Consider the following 17,054-nt stretch of genomic DNA (forward strand, 5'->3'; position numbering starts at 1 on the left):
GAGAACCCAACCCAAAAAGTTTGGTTGATTAGTCTGTGGCATTCTGTTAAACTGTTGCTTATGGCGGTCTCTGTGAGCTTCTCAGCGACATTCAGCCAGCCAGGTATCCTGCCTGCAGTAGATGGAATGTGGCAATGGAACGCTGGCTGCGCGTGTCATAATAGGCTCTGAGCCTTTATATACCTGTGCACAGCAGCAGCCACCTTCAGTCTGCTGCTGGACAGCCAGCAGCAGCAGCAGCAGGAGAGGTATGTAATCAGGAGCCCTCCTGCTAAGGGTAGACAGCTGCTCGTTCCACCCCACCCCCCGCCTTAATTGGTTCTCCTCCCTTCCAACGGTGTTGAGGCGGGTGGGAACAGCAGGGGGTGAAGGTGCTGTGTTTAAAGAGGTGGAGTTATGCAGATCTAAAACGCGTGGATTGCAGCAGCAGCAAGCCGAAAAGTGCAGGCATGTAAGGGATCTAGAGGTTGACAACATGTCTTCTTAACGGGAGTCCAGGAGCTCATCTCCACAAATGGACTTTTCAGGATCCTTGGGTGGCTCCGTAGTTTGAAACCAATTCTGGTTATCGCTTCTCGGCCTTTTGGCTAAGATCAAGTGTAGTATCTGTTCTTATCAGTTTAATATCTGATACGTCCCCTATCTGGGGACCATATATTAAATGGATTTTTAGAACAGGGAGATGGAAAAAGAGCTTGCTCTGTCCACTCCACGCATTGACCTGGTATTGCAGTATCTCCAGGACCGGTGCACCCCTTCTTTAATGCAGTTTCTAAAATCAGAAAGAATTGAATTCAATGTTTTTTGTTCATTTTGCTTGTTTGTCGGATTTTGGGATGGACTCTTTGGCTTTGCTTTTCTTCTCCTCATTGGATTTTTCATGTTCAAAGTTGCAGAAGCCAGATTACAAGCTCATTTTGGTTCAACTTCAGCAACTGTGCATTGCATTGCCATGTAATGTGATGCAATGCTATCTTTCTAGCTCTCCCTTTTTACTTCCTTTTGGATAAACAGACATATTAGGCAAGCATTTTGGAGCTTTCACCTAAATAACTACAGGTGGTGAGATAAGCTGCACAATATAATTGACCTTTCAGTATATTGTTGCACACACACCATCTATTTAGCAAATGCCCTTGTTATCAACAGCAGCCTTTTAAACTCACCTGAGCTAACAGGTATGTGCGCTGGTTACTCTGCTGCGCTTAAAATTTCTTTTTTGGTTTGCTACAATGCCTTTTCTGAAACGTTGTCTCCTTCTGCTGGAACACTGACTTCTTTCATTTAATGCCTGCAGACTATAAAAGAGAACCCAACCCAAAAAGTTTGGTTGATTAGTCTGTGGCATTCTGTTAAACTGTTGCTTATGGCGGTCTCTGTGAGCTTCTCAGCGACATTCAGCCAGCCAGGTATCCTGCCTGCAGTAGATGGAATGTGGCAATGGAACGCTGGCTGCGCGTGTCATAATAAGCTCTGAGCCTTTATATACCTGTGCACAGCAGCAGCCACCTTCAGTCTGCTGCTGGACAGCCAGCAGCAGCAGCAGCAGGAGAGGTATGTAATCAGGAGCCCTCCTGCTAAGGGTAGACAGCTGCTCGTTCCACCCCACCCCCCGCCTTAATTGGTTCTCCTCCCTTCCAACGGTGTTGAGGCGGGTGGGAACAGCAGGGGGTGAAGGTGCTGTGTTTAAAGAGGTGGAGTTATGCAGATCTAAAACGCGTGGATTGCAGCAGCAGCAAGCCGAAAAGTGCAGGCATGTAAGGGATCTAGAGGTTGACAACATGTCTTCTTAACGGGAGTCCAGGAGCTCATCTCCACAAATGGACTTTTCAGGATCCTTGGGTGGCTCCGTAGTTTGAAACCAATTCTGGTTATCGCTTCTCGGCCTTTTGGCTAAGATCAAGTGTAGTATCTGTTCTTATCAGTTTAATATCTGATACGTCCCCTATCTGGGGACCATATATTAAATGGATTTTTAGAACAGGGAGATGGAAAAAGAGCTTGCTCTGTCCACTCCACGCATTGACCTGGTATTGCAGTATCTCCAGGACCGGTGCACCCCTTCTTTAATGCAGTTTCTAAAATCAGAAAGAATTGAATTCAATGTTTTTTGTTCATTTTGCTTGTTTGTCGGATTTTGGGATGGACTCTTTGGCTTTGCTTTTCTTCTCCTCATTGGATTTTTCATGTTCAAAGTTGCAGAAGCCAGATTACAAGCTCATTTTGGTTCAACTTCAGCAACTGTGCATTGCATTGCCATGTAATGTGATGCAATGCTATCTTTCTAGCTCTCCCTTTTTACTTCCTTTTGGATAAACAGACATATTAGGCAAGCATTTTGGAGCTTTCACCTAAATAACTACAGGTGGTGAGATAAGCTGCACAATATAATTGACCTTTCAGTATATTGTTGCACACACACCATCTATTTAGCAAATGCCCTTGTTATCAACAGCAGCCTTTTAAACTCACCTGAGCTAACAGGTATGTGCGCTGGTTACTCTGCTGCGCTTAAAATTTCTTTTTTGGTTTGCTACAATGCCTTTTCTGAAACGTTGTCTCCTTCTGCTGGAACACTGACTTCTTTCATTTAATGCCTGCAGACTATAAAAGAGAACCCAACCCAAAAAGTTTGGTTGATTAGTCTGTGGCATTCTGTTAAACTGTTGCTTATGGCGGTCTCTGTGAGCTTCTCAGCGACATTCAGCCAGCCAGGTATCCTGCCTGCAGTAGATGGAATGTGGCAATGGAACGCTGGCTGCGCGTGTCATAATAGGCTCTGAGCCTTTATATACCTGTGCACAGCAGCAGCCACCTTCAGTCTGCTGCTGGACAGCCAGCAGCAGCAGCAGCAGGAGAGGTATGTAATCAGGAGCCCTCCTGCTAAGGGTAGACAGCTGCTCGTTCCACCCCACCCCCCGCCTTAATTGGTTCTCCTCCCTTCCAACGGTGTTGAGGCGGGTGGGAACAGCAGGGGGTGAAGGTGCTGTGTTTAAAGAGGTGGAGTTATGCAGATCTAAAACGCGTGGATTGCAGCAGCAGCAAGCCGAAAAGTGCAGGCATGTAAGGGATCTAGAGGTTGACAACATGTCTTCTTAACGGGAGTCCAGGAGCTCATCTCCACAAATGGACTTTTCAGGATCCTTGGGTGGCTCCGTAGTTTGAAACCAATTCTGGTTATCGCTTCTCGGCCTTTTGGCTAAGATCAAGTGTAGTATCTGTTCTTATCAGTTTAATATCTGATACGTCCCCTATCTGGGGACCATATATTAAATGGATTTTTAGAACAGGGAGATGGAAAAAGAGCTTGCTCTGTCCACTCCACGCATTGACCTGGTATTGCAGTATCTCCAGGACCGGTGCACCCCTTCTTTAATGCAGTTTCTAAAATCAGAAAGAATTGAATTCAATGTTTTTTGTTCATTTTGCTTGTTTGTCGGATTTTGGGATGGACTCTTTGGCTTTGCTTTTCTTCTCCTCATTGGATTTTTCATGTTCAAAGTTGCAGAAGCCAGATTACAAGCTCATTTTGGTTCAACTTCAGCAACTGTGCATTGCATTGCCATGTAATGTGATGCAATGCTATCTTTCTAGCTCTCCCTTTTTACTTCCTTTTGGATAAACAGACATATTAGGCAAGCATTTTGGAGCTTTCACCTAAATAACTACAGGTGGTGAGATAAGCTGCACAATATAATTGACCTTTCAGTATATTGTTGCACACACACCATCTATTTAGCAAATGCCCTTGTTATCAACAGCAGCCTTTTAAACTCACCTGAGCTAACAGGTATGTGCGCTGGTTACTCTGCTGCGCTTAAAATTTCTTTTTTGGTTTGCTACAATGCCTTTTCTGAAACGTTGTCTCCTTCTGCTGGAACACTGACTTCTTTCATTTAATGCCTGCAGACTATAAAAGAGAACCCAACCCAAAAAGTTTGGTTGATTAGTCTGTGGCATTCTGTTAAACTGTTGCTTATGGCGGTCTCTGTGAGCTTCTCAGCGACATTCAGCCAGCCAGGTATCCTGCCTGCAGTAGATGGAATGTGGCAATGGAACGCTGGCTGCGCGTGTCATAATAGGCTCTGAGCCTTTATATACCTGTGCACAGCAGCAGCCACCTTCAGTCTGCTGCTGGACAGCCAGCAGCAGCAGCAGCAGGAGAGGTATGTAATCAGGAGCCCTCCTGCTAAGGGTAGACAGCTGCTCGTTCCACCCCACCCCCCGCCTTAATTGGTTCTCCTCCCTTCCAACGGTGTTGAGGCGGGTGGGAACAGCAGGGGGTGAAGGTGCTGTGTTTAAAGAGGTGGAGTTATGCAGATCTAAAACGCGTGGATTGCAGCAGCAGCAAGCCGAAAAGTGCAGGCATGTAAGGGATCTAGAGGTTGACAACATGTCTTCTTAACGGGAGTCCAGGAGCTCATCTCCACAAATGGACTTTTCAGGATCCTTGGGTGGCTCCGTAGTTTGAAACCAATTCTGGTTATCGCTTCTAGGCCTTTTGGCTAAGATCAAGTGTAGTATCTGTTCTTATCAGTTTAATATCTGATACGTCCCCTATCTGGGGACCATATATTAAATGGATTTTTAGAACAGGGAGATGGAAAAAGAGCTTGCTCTGTCCACTCCACGCATTGACCTGGTATTGCAGTATCTCCAGGACCGGTGCACCCCTTCTTTAATGCAGTTTCTAAAATCAGAAAGAATTGAATTCAATGTTTTTTGTTCATTTTGCTTGTTTGTCGGATTTTGGGATGGACTCTTTGGCTTTGCTTTTCTTCTCCTCATTGGATTTTTCATGTTCAAAGTTGCAGAAGCCAGATTACAAGCTCATTTTGGTTCAACTTCAGCAACTGTGCATTGCATTGCCATGTAATGTGATGCAATGCTATCTTTCTAGCTCTCCCTTTTTACTTCCTTTTGGATAAACAGACATATTAGGCAAGCATTTTGGAGCTTTCACCTAAATAACTACAGGTGGTGAGATAAGCTGCACAATATAATTGACCTTTCAGTATATTGTTGCACACACACCATCTATTTAGCAAATGCCCTTGTTATCAACAGCAGCCTTTTAAACTCACCTGAGCTAACAGGTATGTGCGCTGGTTACTCTGCTGCGCTTAAAATTTCTTTTTTGGTTTGCTACAATGCCTTTTCTGAAACGTTGTCTCCTTCTGCTGGAACACTGACTTCTTTCATTTAATGCCTGCAGACTATAAAAGAGAACCCAACCCAAAAAGTTTGGTTGATTAGTCTGTGGCATTCTGTTAAACTGTTGCTTATGGCGGTCTCTGTGAGCTTCTCAGCGACATTCAGCCAGCCAGGTATCCTGCCTGCAGTAGATGGAATGTGGCAATGGAACGCTGGCTGCGCGTGTCATAATAGGCTCTGAGCCTTTATATACCTGTGCACAGCAGCAGCCACCTTCAGTCTGCTGCTGGACAGCCAGCAGCAGCAGCAGCAGGAGAGGTATGTAATCAGGAGCCCTCCTGCTAAGGGTAGACAGCTGCTCGTTCCACCCCACCCCCCGCCTTAATTGGTTCTCCTCCCTTCCAACGGTGTTGAGGCGGGTGGGAACAGCAGGGGGTGAAGGTGCTGTGTTTAAAGAGGTGGAGTTATGCAGATCTAAAACGCGTGGATTGCAGCAGCAGCAAGCCGAAAAGTGCAGGCATGTAAGGGATCTAGAGGTTGACAACATGTCTTCTTAACGGGAGTCCAGGAGCTCATCTCCACAAATGGACTTTTCAGGATCCTTGGGTGGCTCCGTAGTTTGAAACCAATTCTGGTTATCGCTTCTCGGCCTTTTGGCTAAGATCAAGTGTAGTATCTGTTCTTATCAGTTTAATATCTGATACGTCCCCTATCTGGGGACCATATATTAAATGGATTTTTAGAACAGGGAGATGGAAAAAGAGCTTGCTCTGTCCACTCCACGCATTGACCTGGTATTGCAGTATCTCCAGGACCGGTGCACCCCTTCTTTAATGCAGTTTCTAAAATCAGAAAGAATTGAATTCAATGTTTTTTGTTCATTTTGCTTGTTTGTCGGATTTTGGGATGGACTCTTTGGCTTTGCTTTTCTTCTCCTCATTGGATTTTTCATGTTCAAAGTTGCAGAAGCCAGATTACAAGCTCATTTTGGTTCAACTTCAGCAACTGTGCATTGCATTGCCATGTAATGTGATGCAATGCTATCTTTCTAGCTCTCCCTTTTTACTTCCTTTTGGATAAACAGACATATTAGGCAAGCATTTTGGAGCTTTCACCTAAATAACTACAGGTGGTGAGATAAGCTGCACAATATAATTGACCTTTCAGTATATTGTTGCACACACACCATCTATTTAGCAAATGCCCTTGTTATCAACAGCAGCCTTTTAAACTCACCTGAGCTAACAGGTATGTGCGCTGGTTACTCTGCTGCGCTTAAAATTTCTTTTTTGGTTTGCTACAATGCCTTTTCTGAAACGTTGTCTCCTTCTGCTGGAACACTGACTTCTTTCATTTAATGCCTGCAGACTATAAAAGAGAAACCAACCCAAAAAGTTTGGTTGATTAGTCTGTGGCATTCTGTTAAACTGTTGCTTATGGCGGTCTCTGTGAGCTTCTCAGCGACATTCAGCCAGCCAGGTATCCTGCCTGCAGTAGATGGAATGTGGCAATGGAACGCTGGCTGCGCGTGTCATAATAGGCTCTGAGCCTTTATATACCTGTGCACAGCAGCAGCCACCTTCAGTCTGCTGCTGGACAGCCAGCAGCAGCAGCAGCAGGAGAGGTATGTAATCAGGAGCCCTCCTGCTAAGGGTAGACAGCTGCTCGTTCCACCCCACCCCCCGCCTTAATTGGTTCTCCTCCCTTCCAACGGTGTTGAGGCGGGTGGGAACAGCAGGGGGTGAAGGTGCTGTGTTTAAAGAGGTGGAGTTATGCAGATCTAAAACGCGTGGATTGCAGCAGCAGCAAGCCGAAAAGTGCAGGCATGTAAGGGATCTAGAGGTTGACAACATGTCTTCTTAACGGGAGTCCAGGAGCTCATCTCCACAAATGGACTTTTCAGGATCCTTGGGTGGCTCCGTAGTTTGAAACCAATTCTGGTTATCGCTTCTCGGCCTTTTGGCTAAGATCAAGTGTAGTATCTGTTCTTATCAGTTTAATATCTGATACGTCCCCTATCTGGGGACCATATATTAAATGGATTTTTAGAACAGGGAGATGGAAAAAGAGCTTGCTCTGTCCACTCCACGCATTGACCTGGTATTGCAGTATCTCCAGGACCGGTGCACCCCTTCTTTAATGCAGTTTCTAAAATCAGAAAGAATTGAATTCAATGTTTTTTGTTCATTTTGCTTGTTTGTCGGATTTTGGGATGGACTCTTTGGCTTTGCTTTTCTTCTCCTCATTGGATTTTTCATGTTCAAAGTTGCAGAAGCCAGATTACAAGCTCATTTTGGTTCAACTTCAGCAACTGTGCATTGCATTGCCATGTAATGTGATGCAATGCTATCTTTCTAGCTCTCCCTTTTTACTTCCTTTTGGATAAACAGACATATTAGGCAAGCATTTTGGAGCTTTCACCTAAATAACTACAGGTGGTGAGATAAGCTGCACAATATAATTGACCTTTCAGTATATTGTTGCACACACACCATCTATTTAGCAAATGCCCTTGTTATCAACAGCAGCCTTTTAAACTCACCTGAGCTAACAGGTATGTGCGCTGGTTACTCTGCTGCGCTTAAAATTTCTTTTTTGGTTTGCTACAATGCCTTTTCTGAAACGTTGTCTCCTTCTGCTGGAACACTGACTTCTTTCATTTAATGCCTGCAGACTATAAAAGAGAACCCAACCCAAAAAGTTTGGTTGATTAGTCTGTGGCATTCTGTTAAACTGTTGCTTATGGCGGTCTCTGTGAGCTTCTCAGCGACATTCAGCCAGCCAGGTATCCTGCCTGCAGTAGATGGAATGTGGCAATGGAACGCTGGCTGCGCGTGTCATAATAGGCTCTGAGCCTTTATATACCTGTGCACAGCAGCAGCCACCTTCAGTCTGCTGCTGGACAGCCAGCAGCAGCAGCAGCAGGAGAGGTATGTAATCAGGAGCCCTCCTGCTAAGGGTAGACAGCTGCTCGTTCCACCCCACCCCCCGCCTTAATTGGTTCTCCTCCCTTCCAACGGTGTTGAGGCGGGTGGGAACAGCAGGGGGTGAAGGTGCTGTGTTTAAAGAGGTGGAGTTATGCAGATCTAAAACGCGTGGATTGCAGCAGCAGCAAGCCGAAAAGTGCAGGCATGTAAGGGATCTAGAGGTTGACAACATGTCTTCTTAACGGGAGTCCAGGAGCTCATCTCCACAAATGGACTTTTCAGGATCCTTGGGTGGCTCCGTAGTTTGAAACCAATTCTGGTTATCGCTTCTCGGCCTTTTGGCTAAGATCAAGTGTAGTATCTGTTCTTATCAGTTTAATATCTGATACGTCCCCTATCTGGGGACCATATATTAAATGGATTTTTAGAACAGGGAGATGGAAAAAGAGCTTGCTCTGTCCACTCCACGCATTGACCTGGTATTGCAGTATCTCCAGGACCGGTGCACCCCTTCTTTAATGCAGTTTCTAAAATCAGAAAGAATTGAATTCAATGTTTTTTGTTCATTTTGCTTGTTTGTCGGATTTTGGGATGGACTCTTTGGCTTTGCTTTTCTTCTCCTCATTGGATTTTTCATGTTCAAAGTTGCAGAAGCCAGATTACAAGCTCATTTTGGTTCAACTTCAGCAACTGTGCATTGCATTGCCATGTAATGTGATGCAATGCTATCTTTCTAGCTCTCCCTTTTTACTTCCTTTTGGATAAACAGACATATTAGGCAAGCATTTTGGAGCTTTCACCTAAATAACTACAGGTGGTGAGATAAGCTGCACAATATAATTGACCTTTCAGTATATTGTTGCACACACACCATCTATTTAGCAAATGCCCTTGTTATCAACAGCAGCCTTTTAAACTCACCTGAGCTAACAGGTATGTGCGCTGGTTACTCTGCTGCGCTTAAAATTTCTTTTTTGGTTTGCTACAATGCCTTTTCTGAAACGTTGTCTCCTTCTGCTGGAACACTGACTTCTTTCATTTAATGCCTGCAGACTATAAAAGAGAACCCAACCCAAAAAGTTTGGTTGATTAGTCTGTGGCATTCTGTTAAACTGTTGCTTATGGCGGTCTCTGTGAGCTTCTCAGCGACATTCAGCCAGCCAGGTATCCTGCCTGCAGTAGATGGAATGTGGCAATGGAACGCTGGCTGCGCGTGTCATAATAGGCTCTGAGCCTTTATATACCTGTGCACAGCAGCAGCCACCTTCAGTCTGCTGCTGGACAGCCAGCAGCAGCAGCAGCAGGAGAGGTATGTAATCAGGAGCCCTCCTGCTAAGGGTAGACAGCTGCTCGTTCCACCCCACCCCCCGCCTTAATTGGTTCTCCTCCCTTCCAACGGTGTTGAGGCGGGTGGGAACAGCAGGGGGTGAAGGTGCTGTGTTTAAAGAGGTGGAGTTATGCAGATCTAAAACGCGTGGATTGCAGCAGCAGCAAGCCGAAAAGTGCAGGCATGTAAGGGATCTAGAGGTTGACAACATGTCTTCTTAACGGGAGTCCAGGAGCTCATCTCCACAAATGGACTTTTCAGGATCCTTGGGTGGCTCCGTAGTTTGAAACCAATTCTGGTTATCGCTTCTCGGCCTTTTGGCTAAGATCAAGTGTAGTATCTGTTCTTATCAGTTTAATATCTGATACGTCCCCTATCTGGGGACCATATATTAAATGGATTTTTAGAACAGGGAGATGGAAAAAGAGCTTGCTCTGTCCACTCCACGCATTGACCTGGTATTGCAGTATCTCCAGGACCGGTGCACCCCTTCTTTAATGCAGTTTCTAAAATCAGAAAGAATTGAATTCAATGTTTTTTGTTCATTTTGCTTGTTTGTCGGATTTTGGGATGGACTCTTTGGCTTTGCTTTTCTTCTCCTCATTGGATTTTTCATGTTCAAAGTTGCAGAAGCCAGATTACAAGCTCATTTTGGTTCAACTTCAGCAACTGTGCATTGCATTGCCATGTAATGTGATGCAATGCTATCTTTCTAGCTCTCCCTTTTTACTTCCTTTTGGATAAACAGACATATTAGGCAAGCATTTTGGAGCTTTCACCTAAATAACTACAGGTGGTGAGATAAGCTGCACAATATAATTGACCTTTCAGTATATTGTTGCACACACACCATCTATTTAGCAAATGCCCTTGTTATCAACAGCAGCCTTTTAAACTCACCTGAGCTAACAGGTATGTGCGCTGGTTACTCTGCTGCGCTTAAAATTTCTTTTTTGGTTTGCTACAATGCCTTTTCTGAAACGTTGTCTCCTTCTGCTGGAACACTGACTTCTTTCATTTAATGCCTGCAGACTATAAAAGAGAACCCAACCCAAAAAGTTTGGTTGATTAGTCTGTGGCATTCTGTTAAACTGTTGCTTATGGCGGTCTCTGTGAGCTTCTCAGCGACATTCAGCCAGCCAGGTATCCTGCCTGCAGTAGATGGAATGTGGCAATGGAACGCTGGCTGCGCGTGTCATAATAGGCTCTGAGCCTTTATATACCTGTGCACAGCAGCAGCCACCTTCAGTCTGCTGCTGGACAGCCAGCAGCAGCAGCAGCAGGAGAGGTATGTAATCAGGAGCCCTCCTGCTAAGGGTAGACAGCTGCTCGTTCCACCCCACCCCCCGCCTTAATTGGTTCTCCTCCCTTCCAACGGTGTTGAGGCGGGTGGGAACAGCAGGGGGTGAAGGTGCTGTGTTTAAAGAGGTGGAGTTATGCAGATCTAAAACGCGTGGATTGCAGCAGCAGCAAGCCGAAAAGTGCAGGCATGTAAGGGATCTAGAGGTTGACAACATGTCTTCTTAACGGGAGTCCAGGAGCTCATCTCCACAAATGGACTTTTCAGGATCCTTGGGTGGCTCCGTAGTTTGAAACCAATTCTGGTTATCGCTTCTCGGCCTTTTGGCTAAGATCAAGTGTAGTATCTGTTCTTATCAGTTTAATATCTGATACGTCCCCTATCTGGGGACCATATATTAAATGGATTTTTAGAACAGGGAGATGGAAAAAGAGCTTGCTCTGTCCACTCCACGCATTGACCTGGTATTGCAGTATCTCCAGGACCGGTGCACCCCTTCTTTAATGCAGTTTCTAAAATCAGAAAGAATTGAATTCAATGTTTTTTGTTCATTTTGCTTGTTTGTCGGATTTTGGGATGGACTCTTTGGCTTTGCTTTTCTTCTCCTCATTGGATTTTTCATGTTCAAAGTTGCAGAAGCCAGATTACAAGCTCATTTTGGTTCAACTTCAGCAACTGTGCATTGCATTGCCATGTAATGTGATGCAATGCTATCTTTCTAGCTCTCCCTTTTTACTTCCTTTTGGATAAACAGACATATTAGGCAAGCATTTTGGAGCTTTCACCTAAATAACTACAGGTGGTGAGATAAGCTGCACAATATAATTGACCTTTCAGTATATTGTTGCACACACACCATCTATTTAGCAAATGCCCTTGTTATCAACAGCAGCCTTTTAAACTCACCTGAGCTAACAGGTATGTGCGCTGGTTACTCTGCTGCGCTTAAAATTTCTTTTTTGGTTTGCTACAATGCCTTTTCTGAAACGTTGTCTCCTTCTGCTGGAACACTGACTTCTTTCATTTAATGCCTGCAGACTATAAAAGAGAACCCAACCCAAAAAGTTTGGTTGATTAGTCTGTGGCATTCTGTTAAACTGTTGCTTATGGCGGTCTCTGTGAGCTTCTCAGCGACATTCAGCCAGCCAGGTATCCTGCCTGCAGTAGATGGAATGTGGCAATGGAACGCTGGCTGCGCGTGTCATAATAGGCTCTGAGCCTTTATATACCTGTGCACAGCAGCAGCCACCTTCAGTCTGCTGCTGGACAGCCAGCAGCAGCAGCAGCAGGAGAGGTATGTAATCAGGAGCCCTCCTGCTAAGGGTAGACAGCTGCTCGTTCCACCCCACCCCCCGCCTTAATTGGTTCTCCTCCCTTCCAACGGTGTTGAGGCGGGTGGGAACAGCAGGGGGTGAAGGTGCTGTGTTTAAAGAGGTGGAGTTATGCAGATCTAAAACGCGTGGATTGCAGCAGCAGCAAGCCGAAAAGTGCAGGCATGTAAGGGATCTAGAGGTTGACAACATGTCTTCTTAACGGGAGTCCAGGAGCTCATCTCCACAAATGGACTTTTCAGGATCCTTGGGTGGCTCCGTAGTTTGAAACCAATTCTGGTTATCGCTTCTCGGCCTTTTGGCTAAGATCAAGTGTAGTATCTGTTCTTATCAGTTTAATATCTGATACGTCCCCTATCTGGGGACCATATATTAAATGGATTTTTAGAACAGGGAGATGGAAAAAGAGCTTGCTCTGTCCACTCCACGCATTGACCTGGTATTGCAGTATCTCCAGGACCGGTGCACCCCTTCTTTAATGCAGTTTCTAAAATCAGAAAGAATTGAATTCAATGTTTTTTGTTCATTTTGCTTGTTTGTCGGATTTTGGGATGGACTCTTTGGCTTTGCTTTTCTTCTCCTCATTGGATTTTTCATGTTCAAAGTTGCAGAAGCCAGATTACAAGCTCATTTTGGTTCAACTTCAGCAACTGTGCATTGCATTGCCATGTAATGTGATGCAATGCTATCTTTCTAGCTCTCCCTTTTTACTTCCTTTTGGATAAACAGACATATTAGGCAAGCATTTTGGAGCTTTCACCTAAATAACTACAGGTGGTGAGATAAGCTGCACAATATAATTGACCTTTCAGTATATTGTTGCACACACACCATCTATTTAGCAAATGCCCTTGTTATCAACAGCAGCCTTTTAAACTCACCTGAGCTAACAGGTATGTGCGCTGGTTACTCTGCTGCGCTTAAAATTTCTTTTTTGGTTTGCTACAATGCCTTTTCTGAAACGTTGTCTCCTTCTGCTGGAACACTGACTTCTTTCATTTAATGCCTGCAGACTATAAAAGAGAACCCAACCCAAAAAGTTTGGTTGATTAGTCTGTGGCATTCTGTTAAACTGTTGCTTATGGCGGTCTCTGTGAGCTTCTCAGCGACATTCAGCCAGCCAGGTATCCTGCCTGCAGTAGATGGAATGTGGCAATGGAACGCTGGCTGCGCGTGTCATAATAGGCTCTGAGCCTTTATATACCTGTGCACAGCAGCAGCCACCTTCAGTCTGCTGCTGGACAGCCAGCAGCAGCAGCAGCAGGAGAGGTATGTAATCAGGAGCCCTCCTGCTAAGGGTAGACAGCTGCTCGTTCCACCCCACCCCCCGCCTTAATTGGTTCTCCTCCCTTCCAACGGTGTTGAGGCGGGTGGGAACAGCAGGGGGTGAAGGTGCTGTGTTTAAAGAGGTGGAGTTATGCAGATCTAAAACGCGTGGATTGCAGCAGCAGCAAGCCGAAAAGTGCAGGCATGTAAGGGATCTAGAGGTTGACAACATGTCTTCTTAACGGGAGTCCAGGAGCTCATCTCCACAAATGGACTTTTCAGGATCCTTGGGTGGCTCCGTAGTTTGAAACCAATTCTGGTTATCGCTTCTCGGCCTTTTGGCTAAGATCAAGTGTAGTATCTGTTCTTATCAGTTTAATATCTGATACGTCCCCTATCTGGGGACCATATATTAAATGGATTTTTAGAACAGGGAGATGGAAAAAGAGCTTGCTCTGTCCACTCCACGCATTGACCTGGTATTGCAGTATCTCCAGGACCGGTGCACCCCTTCTTTAATGCAGTTTCTAAAATCAGAAAGAATTGAATTCAATGTTTTTTGTTCATTTTGCTTGTTTGTCGGATTTTGGGATGGACTCTTTGGCTTTGCTTTTCTTCTCCTCATTGGATTTTTCATGTTCAAAGTTGCAGAAGCCAGATTACAAGCTCATTTTGGTTCAACTTCAGCAACTGTGCATTGCATTGCCATGTAATGTGATGCAATGCTATCTTTCTAGCTCTCCCTTTTTACTTCCTTTTGGATAAACAGACATATTAGGCAAGCATTTTGGAGCTTTCACCTAAATAACTACAGGTGGTGAGATAAGCTGCACAATATAATTGACCTTTCAGTATATTGTTGCACACACACCATCTATTTAGCAAATGCCCTTGTTATCAACAGCAGCCTTTTAAACTCACCTGAGCTAACAGGTATGTGCGCTGGTTACTCTGCTGCGCTTAAAATTTCTTTTTTGGTTTGCTACAATGCCTTTTCTGAAACGTTGTCTCCTTCTGCTGGAACACTGACTTCTTTCATTTAATGCCTGCAGACTATAAAAGAGAACCCAACCCAAAAAGTTTGGTTGATTAGTCTGTGGCATTCTGTTAAACTGTTGCTTATGGCGGTCTCTGTGAGCTTCTCAGCGACATTCAGCCAGCCAGGTATCCTGCCTGCAGTAGATGGAATGTGGCAATGGAACGCTGGCTGCGCGTGTCATAATAGGCTCTGAGCCTTTATATACCTGTGCACAGCAGCAGCCACCTTCAGTCTGCTGCTGGACAGCCAGCAGCAGCAGCAGCAGGAGAGGTATGTAATCAGGAGCCCTCCTGCTAAGGGTAGACAGCTGCTCGTTCCACCCCACCCCCCGCCTTAATTGGTTCTCCTCCCTTCCAACGGTGTTGAGGCGGGTGGGAACAGCAGGGGGTGAAGGTGCTGTGTTTAAAGAGGTGGAGTTATGCAGATCTAAAACGCGTGGATTGCATCAGCAGCAAGCCGAAAAGTGCAGGCATGTAAGGGATCTAGAGGTTGACAACATGTCTTCTTAACGGGAGTCCAGGAGCTCATCTCCACAAATGGACTTTTCAGGATCCTTGGGTGGCTCCGTAGTTTGAAACCAATTCTGGTTATCGCTTCTCGGCCTTTTGGCTAAGATCAAGTGTAGTATCTGTTCTTATCAGTTTAATATCTGATACGTCCCCTATCTGGGGACCATATATTAAATGGATTTTTAGAACAGGGAGATGGAAAAAGAGCTTGCTCTGTCCACTCCACGCATTGACCTGGTATTGCAGTATCTCCAGGACCGGTGCACCCCTTCTTTAATGCAGTTTCTAAAATCAGAAAGAATTGAATTCAATGTTTTTTGTTCATTTTGCTTGTTTGTCGGATTTTGGGATGGACTCTTTGGCTTTGCTTTTCTTCTCCTCATTGGATTTTTCATGTTCAAAGTTGCAGAAGCCAGATTACAAGCTCATTTTGGTTCAACTTCAGCAACTGTGCATTGCATTGCCATGTAATATGATGCAATGCTATCTTTCTAGCTCTCCCTTTTTACTTCCTTTTGGATAAACAGACATATTAGGCAAGCATTTTGGAGCTTTCACCTAAATAACTACAGGTGGTGAGATAAGCTGCCCAATATAATTGACCTTTCAGTATATTGTTGCACACACACCATCTATTTAGCAAATGCCCTTGTTATCAACAGCAGCCTTTTAAACTCACCTGAGCTAACAGGTATGTGCGCTGGTTACTCTGCTGCGCTTAAAATTTCTTTTTTGGTTTGCTACAATGCCTTTTCTGAAACGTTGTCTCCTTCTGCTGGAACACTGACTTCTTTCATTTAATGCCTGCAGACTATAAAAGAGAACCCAACCCAAAAAGTTTGGTTGATTAGTCTGTGGCATTCTGTTAAACTGTTGCTTATGGCGGTCTCTGTGAGCTTCTCAGCGACATTCAGCCAGCCAGGTATCCTGCCTGCAGTACATGGAATGTGGCAATGGAACGCTGGCTGCGCGTGTCATAATAGGCTCTGAGCCTTTATATACCTGTGCACAGCAGCAGCCACCTTCAGTCTGCTGCTGGACAGCCAGCAGCAGCAGCAGCAGGAGAGGTATGTAATCAGGAGCCCTCCTGCTAAGGGTAGACAGCTGCTCGTTCCACCCCACCCCCCGCCTTAATTGGTTCTCCTCCCTTCCAACGGTGTTGAGGCGGGTGGGAACAGCAGGGGGTGAAGGTGCTGTGTTTAAAGAGGTGGAGTTATGCAGATCTAAAACGCGTGGATTGCAGCAGCAGCAAGCCGAAAAGTGCAGGCATGTAAGGGATCTAGAGGTTGACAACATGTCTTCTTAACGGGAGTCCAGGAGCTCATCTCCACAAATGGACTTTTCAGGATCCTTGGGTGGCTCCGTAGTTTGAAACCAATTCTGGTTATCGCTTCTCGGCCTTTTGGCAAGATCAGTGGTGGTTTTCTGCTGCTGGTGTTGTTTGGAGGGCAGTTGTGACTGGGGTTCCCCCTTGTGGGGCCCTAGTGTGCGATTGAGCGGCGATTGTGTTTATCTGCTGTAAAAATGGTGGAGAAAACACGTGGATTAGAGGACTCGGTCCGTCTGAAGGTGGCTGCAGGTCATGAAGGAGAAATCGGTTTGGACCAAGTTTGCGTTGATGTCTTGAAGAACATTAATGGCTTGAAGGTAACGGATGTATTGGCACTGCAGGATTTTCAGAAACAAGGAATTTATGATATCACTTTTGTTTCTTTGAGTATTTGCCAGAGAGTCTACATGGAGTTGGTACGAATGAAGGAAGAAAAGGAATTGAAATGCCTAGAGTTTATTGCACTGGAACCTCTGTTCCAGCAGACATATAAGTATGTGGTTGTGCACATGTATAACCCTAAAGTTCCGGATGAGACTGTTTCCAATTTTTTAGCTCGGTATTGCAGTGAGGTTAAATTTTTGGGAAGAATGAAGAACAAATACAATTATCTAAATGGCAAGAGGAGATATGTTGTAAAACTGAGACCGGATGATAGAGCTATTGGGGGTGCCAAGAGCATTCCTGCACAGTTTTCTATCGGAGGAGAAAGGGGATTTTGTTTTTATAATGGACAGATGGAATATTGTAGGAAGTGTCATGAGTTTGGACATGTTCAGAAAGATTGTCCAGTGCAAGGTGATGTTTGTAGAGGTTGTGGGAAATCTGGGCATGTTGCAAGTGGTTGCCCAATGAATAAGGTGTGTGATTT

General features: G+C 45.1%; 12 non-coding genes across 12 annotated transcripts; all 12 read left to right on the forward strand.

Moving 5' to 3' along the window:
* The first annotated feature begins 567 nt into the window (after positions 1–567).
* LOC141203086 (U2 spliceosomal RNA) lies at positions 568–758 on the forward strand. Its single transcript, XR_012274226.1, has one exon. It is a non-coding gene; the product is annotated as a U2 spliceosomal RNA (small nuclear RNA).
* Positions 759–1,873: 1,115 nt separating this feature from the next.
* On the forward strand, positions 1,874–2,064 carry LOC141203087 (U2 spliceosomal RNA). Its single transcript, XR_012274227.1, has one exon. It is a non-coding gene; the product is annotated as a U2 spliceosomal RNA (small nuclear RNA).
* Positions 2,065–3,179: 1,115 nt separating this feature from the next.
* On the forward strand, positions 3,180–3,370 carry LOC141203088 (U2 spliceosomal RNA). Its single transcript, XR_012274228.1, has one exon. It is a non-coding gene; the product is annotated as a U2 spliceosomal RNA (small nuclear RNA).
* Positions 3,371–4,485: 1,115 nt separating this feature from the next.
* On the forward strand, positions 4,486–4,676 carry LOC141202229 (U2 spliceosomal RNA). The gene has a single exon (XR_012273510.1). It is a non-coding gene; the product is annotated as a U2 spliceosomal RNA (small nuclear RNA).
* Positions 4,677–5,791: 1,115 nt separating this feature from the next.
* On the forward strand, positions 5,792–5,982 carry LOC141203090 (U2 spliceosomal RNA). The gene has a single exon (XR_012274230.1). It is a non-coding gene; the product is annotated as a U2 spliceosomal RNA (small nuclear RNA).
* Positions 5,983–7,097: 1,115 nt separating this feature from the next.
* Positions 7,098–7,288, forward strand: LOC141203091 (U2 spliceosomal RNA). The gene has a single exon (XR_012274231.1). It is a non-coding gene; the product is annotated as a U2 spliceosomal RNA (small nuclear RNA).
* Positions 7,289–8,403: 1,115 nt separating this feature from the next.
* LOC141203092 (U2 spliceosomal RNA) lies at positions 8,404–8,594 on the forward strand. The gene has a single exon (XR_012274232.1). It is a non-coding gene; the product is annotated as a U2 spliceosomal RNA (small nuclear RNA).
* A 1,115-nt stretch (positions 8,595–9,709) lies between these two features.
* Positions 9,710–9,900, forward strand: LOC141203093 (U2 spliceosomal RNA). The gene has a single exon (XR_012274233.1). It is a non-coding gene; the product is annotated as a U2 spliceosomal RNA (small nuclear RNA).
* Positions 9,901–11,015: 1,115 nt separating this feature from the next.
* Positions 11,016–11,206, forward strand: LOC141203094 (U2 spliceosomal RNA). Its single transcript, XR_012274234.1, has one exon. It is a non-coding gene; the product is annotated as a U2 spliceosomal RNA (small nuclear RNA).
* Positions 11,207–12,321: 1,115 nt separating this feature from the next.
* On the forward strand, positions 12,322–12,512 carry LOC141203096 (U2 spliceosomal RNA). The gene has a single exon (XR_012274236.1). It is a non-coding gene; the product is annotated as a U2 spliceosomal RNA (small nuclear RNA).
* Positions 12,513–13,627: 1,115 nt separating this feature from the next.
* On the forward strand, positions 13,628–13,818 carry LOC141203097 (U2 spliceosomal RNA). The gene has a single exon (XR_012274237.1). It is a non-coding gene; the product is annotated as a U2 spliceosomal RNA (small nuclear RNA).
* A 1,115-nt stretch (positions 13,819–14,933) lies between these two features.
* Positions 14,934–15,124, forward strand: LOC141203098 (U2 spliceosomal RNA). The gene has a single exon (XR_012274238.1). It is a non-coding gene; the product is annotated as a U2 spliceosomal RNA (small nuclear RNA).
* The last annotated feature ends 1,930 nt before the right edge of the window (positions 15,125–17,054 follow it).

This window comes from Phyllobates terribilis, unplaced genomic scaffold, assembly GCF_046119375.1.
Source record: "Phyllobates terribilis strain yellow unplaced genomic scaffold, ASM4611937v1 Scaffold_123__1_contigs__length_5148117, whole genome shotgun sequence".
In the NCBI taxonomy this organism is placed as follows: domain Eukaryota; kingdom Metazoa; phylum Chordata; class Amphibia; order Anura; family Dendrobatidae; genus Phyllobates; species Phyllobates terribilis.